The 16,236-nt window shown below is 39.5% G+C and overlaps 1 protein-coding gene across 1 annotated transcript in view; it reads right to left on the bottom strand.

Annotated features, from left to right (window-relative positions):
* LOC140234193 (kelch-like protein 38) overlaps positions 1-16,236 on the bottom strand; it is a 71,259-nt gene that overhangs the window by 37,935 nt on the left and 17,088 nt on the right. Inside the window, exon 2 of the mRNA XM_072314261.1 lies at positions 4,909-4,975. The gene's annotated coding sequence lies outside the window, so the exon portion shown is untranslated. The remainder of the gene's footprint in view (positions 1-4,908; positions 4,976-16,236) is intronic.

The raw sequence follows: 16,236 nt of genomic DNA, 5'->3' as shown, positions 1-16,236 counted from the left end.
AGGCAATAGCACACAGGGAGGCAGTCTCCCACACTTTACCAACTTGTAAACCACTATATCTCTTGCATGGCATTCAGGTAGAGCAGTGAAGTGATTTATCATAGTTCATTGTATGTGTGATATCATGTATTCAGTTTCATCCTATGATAAAAACAATACAGTGAAAGATAACCCTCTTTAACCCCCTGTATACCTGCACACAAGCAAAGTATCAGTAGAAAAAGAGCAGGGTGAATCAAACTGGTCATGAGAGGAGCAAGACTGTACCTTACACAGTTATAAACTGAACTAAAAAAAAAAAAAAAAAAAAAAAAAGTTTATCAGACCCTCTCACTGATTTCATTAAAAAAAAAAGGAACCAGAATTATCTGCAGATGCTGCAGCAATACATTTCTGTATTTAAGGTTACATCTCTGCATCTATAGTTGAAATGGAATGAATATTCCGTTCGCATGAAAAGGAGTCCAGCCTCATACAATGTATGTACGTGTATGCACTTGATGCTACAATACATTACTATGGATAGTGAGTTGTAAAGGGCACAGCTACATGTACACAGGCATGTTATGCAAATAATCTTCATCAGCAACAACACTTTTTCTTTCACACATGCTCTCATCCATTTATAACCACTAAAACTGTACCTAGGAGGACCCCATTTTCAGTAAGAAAATACACAATCTGAAGTGACATGGACTTGATTAAAAGTTGCTGGAATCGTGGTAATATATCCTGATGGGTAGATTCAACATTGTGTCCTTATATCGTGCAGAGCTGATGCAAGAGATGCGGTTACAGGGCACTTGGACGGAGGAGAGGAGCATCTTCATTGATAGATCCAATGTGCCAGCAGATGGTATTGTATACACACTCTAGTGAATGGCCCAGGCGGCAATGAATTAGTTGACTTTGGCTCAAGACCCCATCAGGAATTTTTTTTCCTCATACTCTTTTGTCAGACAAGATCTCTATAGAAGAACACAGGAGTCAACTGCATTCTACTGCATGCAAATGGTAAGGTATATAATTATGATCTTTGGGTGTGTGCGTGTGTGTGCGCATGTGTGCACTTTGGCATACAAAATGTATCTGGTACAGTCATGTACATGTATACAGACTTGGCAGTAACTGAAACCACTGTTGCAATACATATATCATAGCAAGAGCACATTTCATCCGTGATCACGGTCACTTTCAGCTGGTACACTTCTTCGCCAAGACCCTCAGATGTTTCCTCTAAAACTTGCTTCCTTCATATTACCTTTTTTTTTTAACACTGAGGTTTTTCTCACTGTGATCACTTCAGATTTGGAATTTTCAACAGTAACAGATGCGATTGCTAAACCCAATTCAAGCAGGCAAACAAATCACAAAATGCCTTCTACACTTTGTACTTGTACAATGTATCACGGCAAGGAAAGAAAGTCTCTGGTTGCCTTGAACCAAAGCTAATGAATAATGGATTGTATGCAGGCACTGTATACTATACCTTGGGGCATTGGGTATGCCCTGCCTTCCATAGCCGTCCCGGAATAGGGCGATATACCCTGGGCATGCTTGTTATGTACATGTCAAGCCAATTAGTAGGATTAGAAGCCCTGCATGCAATATAACAGGTAATGAGTGATAACCTCCCGGCTCTATATCTATACTTTTATCTATCTATCTAGCTGTATCTATCTATCTATCTATCTATCCATCTATCTATCTATCTATCTATCTATCTATCTATCCATCTATCTATCTATCTATCTATCTATCTATCCATCTATCTATCTATCTATCTATCTATCTATCTATCTATCTACATTTGTATCTATCTGTTTGTCCATCTATCTATCTATCTATCCATCTATCTATCTATCTATCTATCCATCTATGTATCTATCTATCTATCTATCTCTTTCTCTGCATTTCTCTCTCTAATCTCTCTCTCTCTCTCTCTCTAGTCCAGTTATATCTTGCCTATATCTCTATCATTATATACATATTACAGGCCCCTCTTTCATAAAGCAGTTCATAATCACTGTAAATTACTACAATTTACCGGTATTGTTTACCGGTATTGTCGCAATAGCTGAAATTCTCCCAACTGATTCATTGTTTCCAGGTAACCACCATAGAAAATTCCTTGTTATAGACTCACAATAATTGCAAACCGCCTTCTTATACCAAAACAACAACTTCATGCAGACATCTACTAACAACTTTCTCAATTTCCATTGCTCGTTTAGTGCCTTAGATTATCAATGTTTCTCTCCTTGTTGTGCACTTCAAGATCTTTCCCCTAATTTCTTGTGGAGAATCCCTATCACTGTACATCCATTTCACCCTGAGACTGTCATAATTTCCACAAATAGGAAGCTGTCTTTCATATTAACCCATTGAGGATGAGTCCTGAGTATACTTGGGCAAGTGTCTATGGGAAATGTGCGTCGTAGCAAAATCAGTCCATTCTCAACGGATTGACCAAAATGGAAACTTAGCAGTCGACTGGCTTTATGTGATTTTGGTACACATGCCTTCCACTGGGGCAGAATACACACTGTACAGGCAAGCAGTTGTGTCATACTCAGTTTTGCTATCAGATACTGCGATTACACCTTGATGATTTACAACAAGGCACATGGATAGATGCAGAATCTGTCGATCCCTAGACAACTTCAAACCTACCTCCGGGCTGAATAAACATTGCTACAGTTTCAATCCACTCCATTAAAAGTGCAGATCCTTTTAGCATTGGGATGGGGGGGGGGGGGGAGGAGGGGTGTTCCATCTTTGTCGGCAGCTATCAGCGTCATGTGATCTAATTTGGAAGATTATCCAACCATCCCTCATCGCCACCCAATGCATCCTGGGATTGAATGTCCGCTCCCCACAAGTCAGGATGTATTATGTATCTAGGGCACCTTTAAGAACAAAGCCATTTTTCTCTTCTTCTTCTTCTTCTTCTTCTTCTTCTTCTTCTTCTTTCTTGTCTTCTTTGTTTCCTCTGGCAAGATAAAAAGCTTTCATTTTTAGAGCAAGTTATTGTAAACAATCATATTTAATGTTCTGTGTACTGAGTAGTTGCAGCTAGTACTTTGTTTCTTTGTATTATTGTTTTCAGGGCTCGACATGTAAATTTGTAAAGCAGGATCATTTTGACGGCTTTCAAAGTATGCATCATTGGGTCCAATACTCCTGATATGAATTGTTGCAATTCCTTCAAACTTCACCTTTTCATTTAAGGTGGACTCATATACACAGTATACACTGCATATCCTTACAGATACACACAAACAAACACACACACTTAAATACAAACATACACATTGACAAGCAGGACTACATGTACGTACGTATGTAAAAATGGCAATCTTTTATACATGCACTTCTTCCATTCTATGTATGTTGTATATTAAAGTGGAAATTTCCTGAGAGTAACTTTTTGCGGTTGGCCAAGTAGGATGAAGTTTGTGTGCATTAAATCCCGCATAATCATATAAATAACAATAAAAAAATGTGTGCTTTTATTTTTGCACTATACCGTCATGTCAACTGTTGCAAAATTTTCCACACCAAAAAAAAAAAAATCCACACTCGCAGCAGTGAGTAATGCACGTCTACAACATGAATCCAAACAATCAGATCTCATTTTAATAGCAAACAATGATTGCTATATGATCCACATGCTGACAACATCGAGAATTGGTTAGAACTTGTATACCAATAGCCTAGGGCTCAAGAACATTTTTCTTTCCAGAATTGATCGCAAAGCTGAGGACGAGATGGCAAACTATGCCTGATGTCAGAATGAGTCATAATGCTGCAATAATATTGCAAATTTGAAAATCATGTTGTTAAGAGAAAAAAAGTATAATGGCTTTCTTGGGTGGAGTACTGCGCTGATGTCATAGGCTCAACATGAACTAGCATGACTGTTGATAAAATTTCATCATTCTACACAGACAAAGTGACTTTCTAATCTTTTAATAAACAAGTGTAAACTTTTCAAAATGAAAGGAACAGTTTTCATCCGATATAGTTCAGCAAAGGTGGGGGGGGGGGGGTGAATTTCCCACTTTAATTTTAAATCTTTGTTTTGTTTGAGTTTTTTAACTATTCCCTCCCCCCCCCCCCCCCCCACTTTTTCTTTTTACATTTGCATGTGCCACTGTGTTATGCATCATTATTATAAAGAGACAGGTACATTTTTGTATAATGTTTAAAGGTTGCTGACCGAGATTTCAGTGTGCCGACACAAATCTCCCTCGCCTCGATGTCGTCAAACCTCTCTGAAGCAGTTAGAGATAATCCGATGTCCATTTCTGCTTTTTGTTAGCTGCACGTCATCAAGTGCTACACGGGATTTGGCGGCTTTTTCCCGACCCTACCGAATTTTAGGTACTGGATCCACCACCTAATCCCAGTATTCTGGATCTAAGACAGGTCCCATAAGACTGCCTAATGGTAGAAACGTTAAAGAGATGGTATAGTTTTGGGTTAAGATGGGGATACAGGCTTTAAACCATTATGAGATGATTAGAAACTGCTTATATGAAATATGAAAGAGCATACAATTCTATTAAAGAGGAATTTTAAGTTCATCTGATGAAAATTGGTTTTGAAATGACTGGGATATGAAAAAAAAGTAAAACAAAATGGTCCTAATAAAAGGTAGAAGCAACCTTTTATTATCACCTCTTTGTTTTGGGATATCTCAGCCATTTCAAAACCCATTTTCATCAAATAAACTTTAAATTCCTCTTAGAATTGTATGCTCTTTGATATTTCATACAAGAGGTTTCTAAATACTGTGCAAAAAGTTATAACCTGAATTCCCATCTCAATCAAAGCCATACCATCCCTTTAACGGAAGATACGGGGAAAGGCGAGGGAAGCATTTTGATTAGTCGGGGTACTTACAGAAGTAGGCTGCGTGGCGATTTAGAGCTGCAGAATAAATCTCTTCATCCTCACATCTTGGGGAGATCTGAAATCAACAAATGAGAAAAACAACCATTCATCAAAAATCTCCTCCATACTGCATTGATTTGGAAAAGTGCATTAACCAATTTTGAGAACTCATCATCTCGCACTCGCCACACCACGGAATATTAACCCTTTACGTGTCTCATTTCCACATGCTACATACTCCCTATCCCATCCGCCGGGATCAAGTAGGCCTATACTTTGAGTTTCAAACAACTCTAACATCCACTGGCAATATTGCTGCACACATGTCCAGTGGCATTTACAAAGTAAAAGAGAGGTTAATCTATACTGAACAAATGTCACGACTATGAATATCTATCCATACTAAAAATCACATTTTTTTTTTTTATTCAAACATATTGAAGTGAAAATTCTTGCACATTAAACTGTCATCCTGATTGCCAATCATGATGATAAAGTTTGCTGTCACATACCTATTACAAGCAATATGACTGTGCCTGAGCGAAAGATCAGCACTCTTTTCTGATCACGTGTATACCCTGCCCTGGTATGCACAAATACCATTGACACAAAACATACTGTTTGCACTTTCTGGCGAGTTTGCATTGTTGCCATGGCAACCAGCCCCTGTCAATCTCAAGCGCCTGCATCTAAAATTCCTTGACCCAAACCTGTCTGAGATGTTTTCAGGGTAAACACAGCTTGGCACCTCCAAATAGTACTCTGCGCGCATCTCGCGCCTTTTGCTTTACAAACGTTGAAATAATGCATTTTAATACAATCTTCCACTGAAGAATACTGGCACCATGAAATCTACAGACACGCATATAACTATATGAAGAAGAAAAAAATCACCCCACCGATTCCTTGATTATGAGTGGACTACATTAATTACTTAAAATACCTCAAATACCTCAAATAAATATATCGAAAACAAGAGAACCAGTGGGTCTAGCACTCACCTACTGTAAGTAATGCAAATTTACTTTCCACACAATATTGCAGACTACAGTATGAGTATTAAACATCAAGCACCTAGGAAGAACATCACAAACTTGGGGGACTTTTTTTTTTTTGGGGGGGGGGGGCCCTCACAAGAGGGAATAGCATCCATTTGTATACACTGTACACTGTGTATTCTATACATACTGGTGATAATACCAGCCCAGTTTGTAGAAAATCTGACCAAAAACATCATCAAATTTGTTCCTCAACCCAAGGGGGCCACCCCTGGATCTGCCACAAACAAACTCGAAAGTACACTCACAGAGACTCCAACCCAAAGTACCTTCTGATCGGGAGATTCTCCCGCCTGAAACCCCTAGCAAACGGGAGTTTCAAAGTTGATGTGTGCGAAGCGCGAAATTCCCAGGGTTCTAGATGCTCTCTGGTGCTATCTAATACCCCTTTCCCGCTGCCCGTCTCGGTGAACCACCGAGAGGTTCCCCGGTGAATTCACCGGGGAACCTCTCGGTGAAAGTTTGAGTGCCGTCGTTTCACACTGCTCTCGGTGAAACTTTCCCCTAGACGGGTTTTCTGCTCGCAACGTGGGTGATCTTATGTACTTGAGTTTGTTGTGCATCTGCGATTTGGTTTTTTCGATCCCATGTTCAGCAAGTTTTCGGAGGAGGGACTCGTACGCGGCAGCGTCAGCCGACGTCCCGCTCAGTTCTTCGTTCACTGCTGCCTCGCTACGTACTCTCTCTTCGTCTTTGGTCCACACTCCAGCCGTTTGCAAAATTCCCTCAAATTTCAACAGCACAAAACGTCAACGGATTTCTCCTGCACACTGTAAACCCAGCACTTGACGAGAAAAGCACAAAATACGAAAAAATCAAGCAAGAGGCGGACTGTATCAGACTTTACTGAAAGAGTTAAGAGCTAGACACTAGAGGAAGACGAAAAGGGAGGACGCATCAAATCGATCAAGTACACTGTAAACCTATACACGTATCAGCTTTGTATATGTATACACGGCGTGCTAATTAAACAATACAATCCACAGCACGATGCAACGACATACAGTATGTAGTGTCGAGTGTATTAGTATGTTTACAAACACGAATTACTAGTACCCTGTACGTGTGGATTTGGGAGGTCGAGTGCGCGCTAGCTAGCTGAAAACGTGTGTATGACCAGAAACAAAACATGACCTTTGACATAATCTGCATATTTTCCCCGGTGTTTCACCGAGACAACCTTTCACGCTGGGCGCTCTCGGGGAACCACCGGGTGATTTCCCGTTGAACTATCGGAGTTTACCCAGGACGCTTCTCGGGTAAAAATTGCCCAAAATTTCATCGGTGTTTCACCTAGGCTTCCCCTAGGTTCCAACCGAGTGACCTTTCACACTGCGGGGTTCCCCGGGTGCCCCCAGGTGCCCCCGGGGAAGATTTTCTTCAGCGGGAAAGGGGTATAAGGCTTATTTTTTCAACATACGATAGAAATATGTAAGAAATCCTTTCCAACGGGAGACAAAGAGCCAGGGCGGGAGAAATTAAATCTCAAACGGGAGAACGGGAGATTTTGCAAAAATGGGATTTCGGCGGGAGATCTCCCGTCGAAAACGGGAGAGTTGGAGTCTCTGCACTCACCAATCGGTATTTTGAATACTTTGTAGAGCATTTCTAGTTTTATAGAAAGAGATCTGTTTATGGGTTGTTTTTTTAACAGATTCTCTGGAACTTGTAAACAGGTCTACTGGAAACTTGGTCATTGAACACCTTCTAACAAATACCCCATACTCTTCTTTAAAGAATGCTTTCAAGAACCTCTGCGCTTCTTTGGGCTGCAGGGAATATGCCCACAAGTTGTTGGATGATTTTACACTTCACCTTCGAACGATTAATAGAACATTTCAAGCTTCTCTATCCTTCTTATCTCTAGCAGAGTTGACATTTGAATTGCTAAGTTCAACATTTATGTCAGGATGTAAGCATGTACACACATACACCAAAATATATATATATATATTATTTTATAATCCTCTGGGTGCTGATGCATACAGACTTACATATCAAAATACAATGTACATCTTGTACAATGGAATGCTCCTTGGGTAAACATCATAACAGAGATAATGCGCCTTGAATGGAAACCTCATTTCTTTCTTTACTTTTTCCTTGTCTGAAGGAGGCTCAGGCTCAAATACCTGTGCCCCTCCTATGGCCTGGCCCCATGAACATGTCTGCTCAACCTGGCATGAGATGTGGATAACAGCCCACTTCGGCAGGCTCTATTCTTCTCCCGAAGCACATTACGTATGTGGCATGGATTGAAATAGCACACAAGTCCATTAACATAGAATCAAAGGGTGGGCGTGAAAATCGATAGCATCCCCAGTGCACAAGCCACACAGTCCCTAGAGGTGAGTACTGGGGTGTTTTTTCTTCTTCTTCTTCTTCCTTCTTTTTCTTCTTCTTCTCCTTCTCAGAATACAGGGCTGCATGTTCTTTTGATCAAACATCGAAGAGAGACCCACTTTCCGATGCACTCCCGTGTCCCATGTTCTGCAGTCGTTTCCACGGCAACTTAACCAGAATGCTCGAGGCTTTACTCATGCAGGATGAAAACCAGATTGGCTCTGCAAAGAGAGGGTCCAAGTTGCACACTGTCTAGCTCTCTTTAATGGCCTCACAACATTTGTCATTGTACATTGTATGTAGATGGCCATCCTCCACTAGAAACCACTGAGGGAATCACATTCAGAATGAACAATAGAATTTTCCTCCATGAGAAAGGAAACAAAACAGATAGAAACATTGCATCTTCAACCTTGACTACTATGTCATGTCCAAGTTAGTTTTCATAAGCATACAATCAAACATACATAACAAAAGAGACTTCTCAAAATCAATACATTGTGTAAGTAACAACTACAAAGTCATATGGAATTTCAAAGTTTCTCAAATCTTCAATAAAAAATTTAGTGTGAGCCTGAAAATGGCATCATGCGTTGATCAATATTTTCACCGAAGTGGTTTGACCGAGTATACATAAATGACACAAGTGCCAGGTTTTACAAGCAGCACAAACAATTAAGTCCTAGATTCCAGGGCACCTCTCATGGCTGAATGACATGCTATCTTTATTGAACAGAATGGAAGAGGTTTCTCCAAAGTTGGAACTCAGAATTTGAAAGATTAAGATGACAAAAGTTTCCAATGCTTTTATGAAATAGTGATTTTTAGGAGCAACCAAACTGGGAACAGTGTAGAAGCAATGGAGCTATCACCTCACAGTTCTTTTATTAGTTAGTACAGCACAAGATCATTAGAAAAATGTACAGTATTATGAATACAGTTTAATAATTTAGCAACTACATGCTCTTTCCCTCTGAAAGTCATCATTTCAAAATTATTACAAGACTACCATAATTCAACGTGAAGGATAGAACTGGTTCCCACTAATTTCATATTTAATGACAAATAAATTGACTATCTCGAGTAAAGAGCTGAGTTAAAGGTTAGTGGGGGTTACCTCAGAGGTATGTCACTGCCTCTTCTTGTTCACATCGTGGTGGCTCCTAACATCTTTCTTGTATTTAAACATTACATGTGAAACTTGAAAGTCATCATACAATTGTATTTCAGTTTGTTTGTTGGTTGTTGTTTTTTTCCTTATTTCTTTTTTTTTTTGGGGGGGGGGGTCAGCCCATTTTGAGACTTCCACAATTCTGTTCTGATCTTACTCTTCTCAAAAGCCAAATCGATTGTGGTGTGGAGTTGCGGTTTTAACTACGTGCCTTCAACTGAATGCTTTCAGACTGGCCCTCTTGCCTAAAATTTATGCCTCTTCTATAGTGTCTTAACCATGCCTTCCAAATGCCCATAAAAATTCTACCTTGGACATACACTGTAGCATTAATCAATGATAGATATGAATCAATAAAGGAATAAACATAGATACATCTACAGAAAGAGAGAGAGATAAATGATAAAACATAAATGAATGAATATCTGATATAAAGATTGAAGTAGGGATAACTAAATGAAGAAATAAAGTATCAATAAATGCAAGAATGAGAGCTAAAAGTAGATAAATGAATAACTAAAACTGTAAATAAAAACAAAGCAGATGATTAAATCAAAAAATGAAGAAGTAAAAAAATAATCAGCTACAACTTGATAAACTTCAAAAGAATTCCCATGCCAGATTCGTGCAGTTCACATACAATCTTGCGCTGCAGTACAAACCGTGCTGAGAAGATACTGGTAGTCAGGCTTTCTCAACAAAAGGCTACCACATTTTATCATTTTACACTATTGAAATGGCAACATTACTTTCCTGTGACTATCACAAAAATGTGGGTTTCTTTGCCAATTGCGAACTGGCTCACTCCACTTGCCTTCCACTACAGTAGATGCAAACTGGGTTCTGCATATTAACTCCTTGTGTGCCCCATGGCACTGTAACTGCTGTACTTACGTTGTATTTCATTAGGATTCAGACAAATCCTCACAACTTTACTGTACCGGTATTCAAGTTAGCCAGCCCACTCAGGCATGACAATACATTGTACCTTAGTCCAACAGAAAGGCCATGTGACACAATAGGGGATTAGGTATTTGGAATTAAAAGTATCCAGATATTATCCATGGTTATCCCTTTCATAAACAAAGCAACTACATGGAAGGGTTACCTAAGGAAGGGTTACCTAAGGACGGATGAATGGCAAATTAAACACATAACTTCATCCTCGGGGGAAAATATAGATCTAATATTTATGATGACATTTATTGCAATTGCATCCATAAAAGCTTATTGTCTTGATGACCAGCAAGTCTGTTGGCTGTACCGAATGAACCAATTCACCATGTCTCCCTTCATATTGTATTTTGTATGACTTCACAATTATCTAATTCTGTTTACATTTGATGATTCCCCTTCGGCATACAAACAAATAAACTACAATTTGTTGGTGACTACCCCTGGTACCTTTCAAATTTATCTTCATCGTACATTGTGGATCACAAGGACTGTAAGTGACAGTAGAGACTACCCACATACAGTGTATATTTTTGATAGCGCACCATCTCGTAAATAATGTCACATGTAGAATATCATATTACAGTCATCAATAACAACATCGCAAGAGTGCCCGCATAAGTCACCAGAATGTTCTACAGGTACAATGTACTCACGTTCAAATACTTACAACGCCATGGTACCAGCAAAATGCTAGAGAGAGAAATATAGCCTACTGTATAGTAATATGAGCCTGATGATGGCACCTGAGTATGTTGACAAATACATGTACAGTAGTCACAGTGGTATGAAAAAATAAAACCATACAAGTGTCAGTTTTGACAAGCAGTACAACAATCACTCTGTAAGTCCTAGATTCCAGGGCACCTCTCATACTACAGGCTGTACATAGGTGAGTGGCATGCTACTATAGTACAACATACCTTTATTTGTGCATGGCTGTCAACATGCATCATATCATAGCAGAGGATGTCAGTTATGGTGCTGAGTGCAAGCATTTAACAATCAAATTTTGGGGGCAATGCACGTTTCTCCAGAATTCTGAAGCATTTTCATAGGGTGGGGGTACCCTTGTAGTCTGCATCTCTTGGAAAATTCAGTTCAATTTAGTAAAATATCAATTGATGCAAAAAAGATGTACGACATGTAGTCATGGACGAGTGATAACATGTTATTATTCATAAACAGTTGTAGTCATGTCATCAATAGCATAACATTTGTTGTCACAATCTACGTTGTATGTTCATTTACAATGTCAATGATAAAAACTACACATCTTGACATTGACAACGTCATTGCCATTGACAAGAGAGAAACAAAAGTGAAAAGCACCAATCTCTATCAAAAGACTCATTACAATGATTAACATAACATCTTATCACTTACCTCTAGATATTTACATTAAGCTGATTGTACAATCCAACTTCCTCCTTTAAAATGGTCATTTGTATTTATGTCTCCGCAGACAAACCTTTCATTTCCTACGATACAACCTCTCTTGTATATTTGCAGCTCCTCAATTTCATCACTCTGGTGGAGGGGACCACAGCCCCATGAAGAGGTTGTTCATAGATTTTCACATTCTGTTTTATAAGAGAATGAATGCATCCACACGTGTTCTTCCGCTACAATGCACATGAGAAGAGAAAGCTTGTCGAATGAAGCGTAAAATGACAAAAGGGCAGCACACATGTCGAACTTGATGTTTTCATCGACACCTTCATGTCCACGGTTTGCCTGCTGGCTGGCCAACGTGTAGGGAAAAGCGTGTCTCATCCTATGCGAATGCCGAGTCGCCGTGGAAACCCATCATCCATTCCCCATCACACATGCACACTGCGGCTCTTTTCCCCGCATCCCGGGAGTGATGACTGCAGCCTACGTGTACACGACACACATGTACATTGCAGGCGAGGGTGCAGCTCCGACGTAAAGCACACAGCCAGACAAAGCGAGGTGAAATACCTAATCACCCACAAATTCAGACCCCGGCTGACTCATGCAATTACATCACGGATGCCTTGTGAACATGGGGAGAGGGGGGAAAGGAGAAAGATGGTGATGGGGTGGGGGCTCCTTTTTTATCTATTATCAATAGACGGACAGAAAAAGAGGGGTCTTTCAGGACCATTCATTAACAAATTGAACAACATCACGGGAGCTTAGGCGGGGTCGAAGCTCTGGGAGGATTTATGACCCATGTACAAAGGCAAGCACCCTGCTGTTGCCATGGCGATTGGTGATGAAGAGGGCATCCTCAGCACAGAAGGATGTACACTGGCCACCATTAGTGGTGAGGAATGAGGACCAAAAGTGCACGGCGAGTTTAATCACCAAACCAGACAGACATGATGATAGAACGGATCTGCAATGCCGGTAATGGAATGCATTATGCAGGAAGTCGGATCAAATGCACAACTGTTCTGTCCACTGCATGTGTATCTATGGTTTACAACATGTAGCCAAGTGAATCGATACACACGTGTCAAATGATTTAATTGATTATCATGTTTTCAACACCAAAACATATTGAAAACTACCATTGATTGTGCAATCAGTTAGCGCTGATTGACAGCAGTTCTATCCATGAAATCAAATTCATTGTACTCAGCTACAATGCAGGAATGTGACAAGTAAGGATACACACGTATTCATAAAACAGCATAAAGTTCATTGAGTTGAGTTAGAAAAGGGGAAGGGTGTGTGAAATTTATATAATTTCACCCCCTATCCCAATAACACACATGCATACTTCACAGAGACATAATAATGCTCACTTTGAATATTCATGCAGCCACAACACACCTGGATGAAATCTACATTGTACACGCATGTACTATACATATTTGTCAATTTCTACAATGTACATTGTATGTAATCAACTCACAAATGTTGCACACAATGCCCTCACCTCTTTCAGTGGACTGCAGAATACAGGTATACAACACAAAATGAACATCAGTCTTCATGAGCACAGCATTGGCTCTTTGTTTACATTTGCAGACTGTGGCGTGATCTGGGTGAGATGTCGACACACACGTGTGTAACGATGAATCATTCGCTTTTGTCACCGCTCACGCTGAGTGCAGTAATATCCTCTGCATTTCCCAGCCACTCTTCCAACGCCATCCATTTGTTGATCCCTCTAACACATTTCCAATGCTCTCTTTCCGTGCTAGACAGACGAGGCCTACATCCCTTGATATTCAGACATTTTCACCGCACGATTCTCCTCGAAACATCTGGTCATTTGATATGATTACAACAGTTTTTAAACCTTCACCATCCAGCCTGTAAATGCAGCGAAACAGAGAATAAAGTCTGCCTGTTTCACACGAGCTTTCTGAATGATGGACAGCGCTCACCACGATATTGGCTGTGAGTCACAGTCCACACAAACCTATCGATTCTGACATGAGAACTCGAAACGAGCGGTGAATCAGGCCAATATAGCTGAACCTGTGACATCATCGACAAAGTTGTAATGTAAACCCGAGTGTGGATATGTGATGATCACAACTGATGCCCCCTCCCCTTTCCTTGCTCATGAAAATGCACTCCTATGTAGTTCTATGACATCATCAATTTCAGCATTTCTTCTGTATCATCACATTACCAGTAGGCATAGTATACTTTAACCTGTTCCATACTGAATTTTGAAATGCCCACTGACGTAATACGCAGGCCACCAGGTTCAATGGAACAATTCCCCTGGTGTCTTTGAGACTCAAGGTGATACTCTATGATGTTTGATTGTAAACATTATTGTCTGTGAATGTGTTAATCTTCAATTCCTTTAACTCATTTGAGTAAATTAACACTTGCCATTTCAATAGATAGCCTGTGATCATTGTCACAACCTATGATTGCATGCTGTCAAACTTGACATACATTCAATTTGAATTCACGTTAAAGGGATTGTCATGGTTTTGGTTGAGATGGGGATTTGGAAATTAACTCTTTGAAATATAGTTTGAAACCAACTATATGAAATATTTAAGAGTATGCAATTCTAAGAGGAATTAAAAGATTATTTGGTGAAAATTGATTTGAAATATCTGACATATCCAAAAGTAAATCAAAGTATTCTTAATAAAAGGTGGGTCCCATCTTTTATTAGGACCACTTTGAGTTTGGATGTCAGCAATTTCAAAACCATTTTTTCTCAAATAGTCTTTCAATTCCTCTTTGAGTTGTATGCTCTTAAATATTTCATATATAAAGTGGTTTCTAGTAATTTCGCAAAAAGTTAAAACCTGAATCCATGTCTCAACCAAAACTATACCATCCTTATAACAACGCTGCACACTGGCACTGGTCTGACGGTCCCCGACCAGTAAAAATCACTGTCGGACCAGTTACTTTTTCAGGAATGGACAAGTAAAACATGGAAAAACTGGGTATCTGCTGATCCGACCTGACCTGTTTGTCGGACAGGTAGAAAAAAATAAGTGTGCAGCCCTCTTTATAACATTTGTTAGTCCTTCTCATGATTGAGCCATACACTGCTTTAAAGATGTTTCTGAGATTTCTGAATACTGCATATAACAGTCTCCTTCCTTCTGGTCAATGAGACCCTCAAGCTGAATCTCAAGCAAAGTTCAACTATGGACAACGTCGTAATCAAATGAATCCCCCCCCCCCCCCCAGCCATTGCCATCCATCCCACCCCCTCTGTCAATATCTTGTGAGATGTACGAGTCACCTGTCAGGCCTTCAAGTACATCTCCAGGCCACCACGCCCGCATCACCATCAGGAACCGGTATCACTTTCCTCCTGCTCTCCCCATCTTCACTGGCTGGTAAAGACCTACGAGGGTAAACTGATAACTTTCGCTCTCCCCGTAATAAAGTACAACCCTATCACTTTTATCTCCCTCTCATGCTCAGGTCATGAGGGGTCATAGTCCACAAAGTGCTCGAAGTGACATCACTTTTAAAGGTCCAGTTTACCTTTGGGAGCAGTGATTTCAAAAATGTTCAAGATATCACATTTGATGCATATGTGTAGGTCTGTTGTATCATAAAACATCCTACCATATGAAATATTTGCAATAAAACCTAAAATATAAGGAGATATCAGGGTTTTTCTCAGTAAACCGTAACTGTATACGGTTTAGTCTGGAAACATTTTTTATTATAACTATTGTTCACATTTTGTGTATTTAACAACACTTAACATCGATTATACGGATTCAAATTTTGACAGTGGTTGTTTCTATCCCTAACTCACATTTTAGAACTATTTCAAAGCACTAATGTTTTCATCTGCAAATGGTAAATTATGCCTTTAACACAGAGCCTAATATGTGGAGATTATGTGAATGTCCTCTCCCAATGCAAACTACAAGGAATTTGATTTATGAAAACAATGGAATTTTAAAAGAGCACTCTGGGCAAGTGAAATGTTGGTATTAATATTGCAATTATTAATATTTCCATTTCCAATCAGTATCATTATGAGTGAGATTCAAATCATTTATTGATTAGTAAATTACAAACATATTTTGTTAATAAACATGTTTACAAACAAGTTCTTTGCATTGCCAATCTAAAAGAACTCTCTGTCTACTTGCACGCTTGCTCTATTAGGTCTTGATAGTCTTCATGCAAAACTCTTGAACAAGCTGCACAACTCTAGACACATCTGAGAATATGCATTGTTGGTGCATACTTCATATACAAAGGTGATGTTTTGTTGACTGTTAACTTTGATTAAAAAGTTGACTCCAATTCCCATTAAATTTGAATACTTTGATTTTGATACCAATATCAATTTTTATTTGATCTTTATTTTCATCTTGAGTTTAG

This window comes from Diadema setosum, chromosome 10 (assembly GCF_964275005.1).
Source record: "Diadema setosum chromosome 10, eeDiaSeto1, whole genome shotgun sequence".
Lineage (NCBI taxonomy): Eukaryota > Metazoa > Echinodermata > Echinoidea > Diadematoida > Diadematidae > Diadema > Diadema setosum.
The sequence above is the reverse complement of the archived record's forward strand: the minus strand, read 5'-3'. Positions and strand labels throughout refer to the sequence as shown.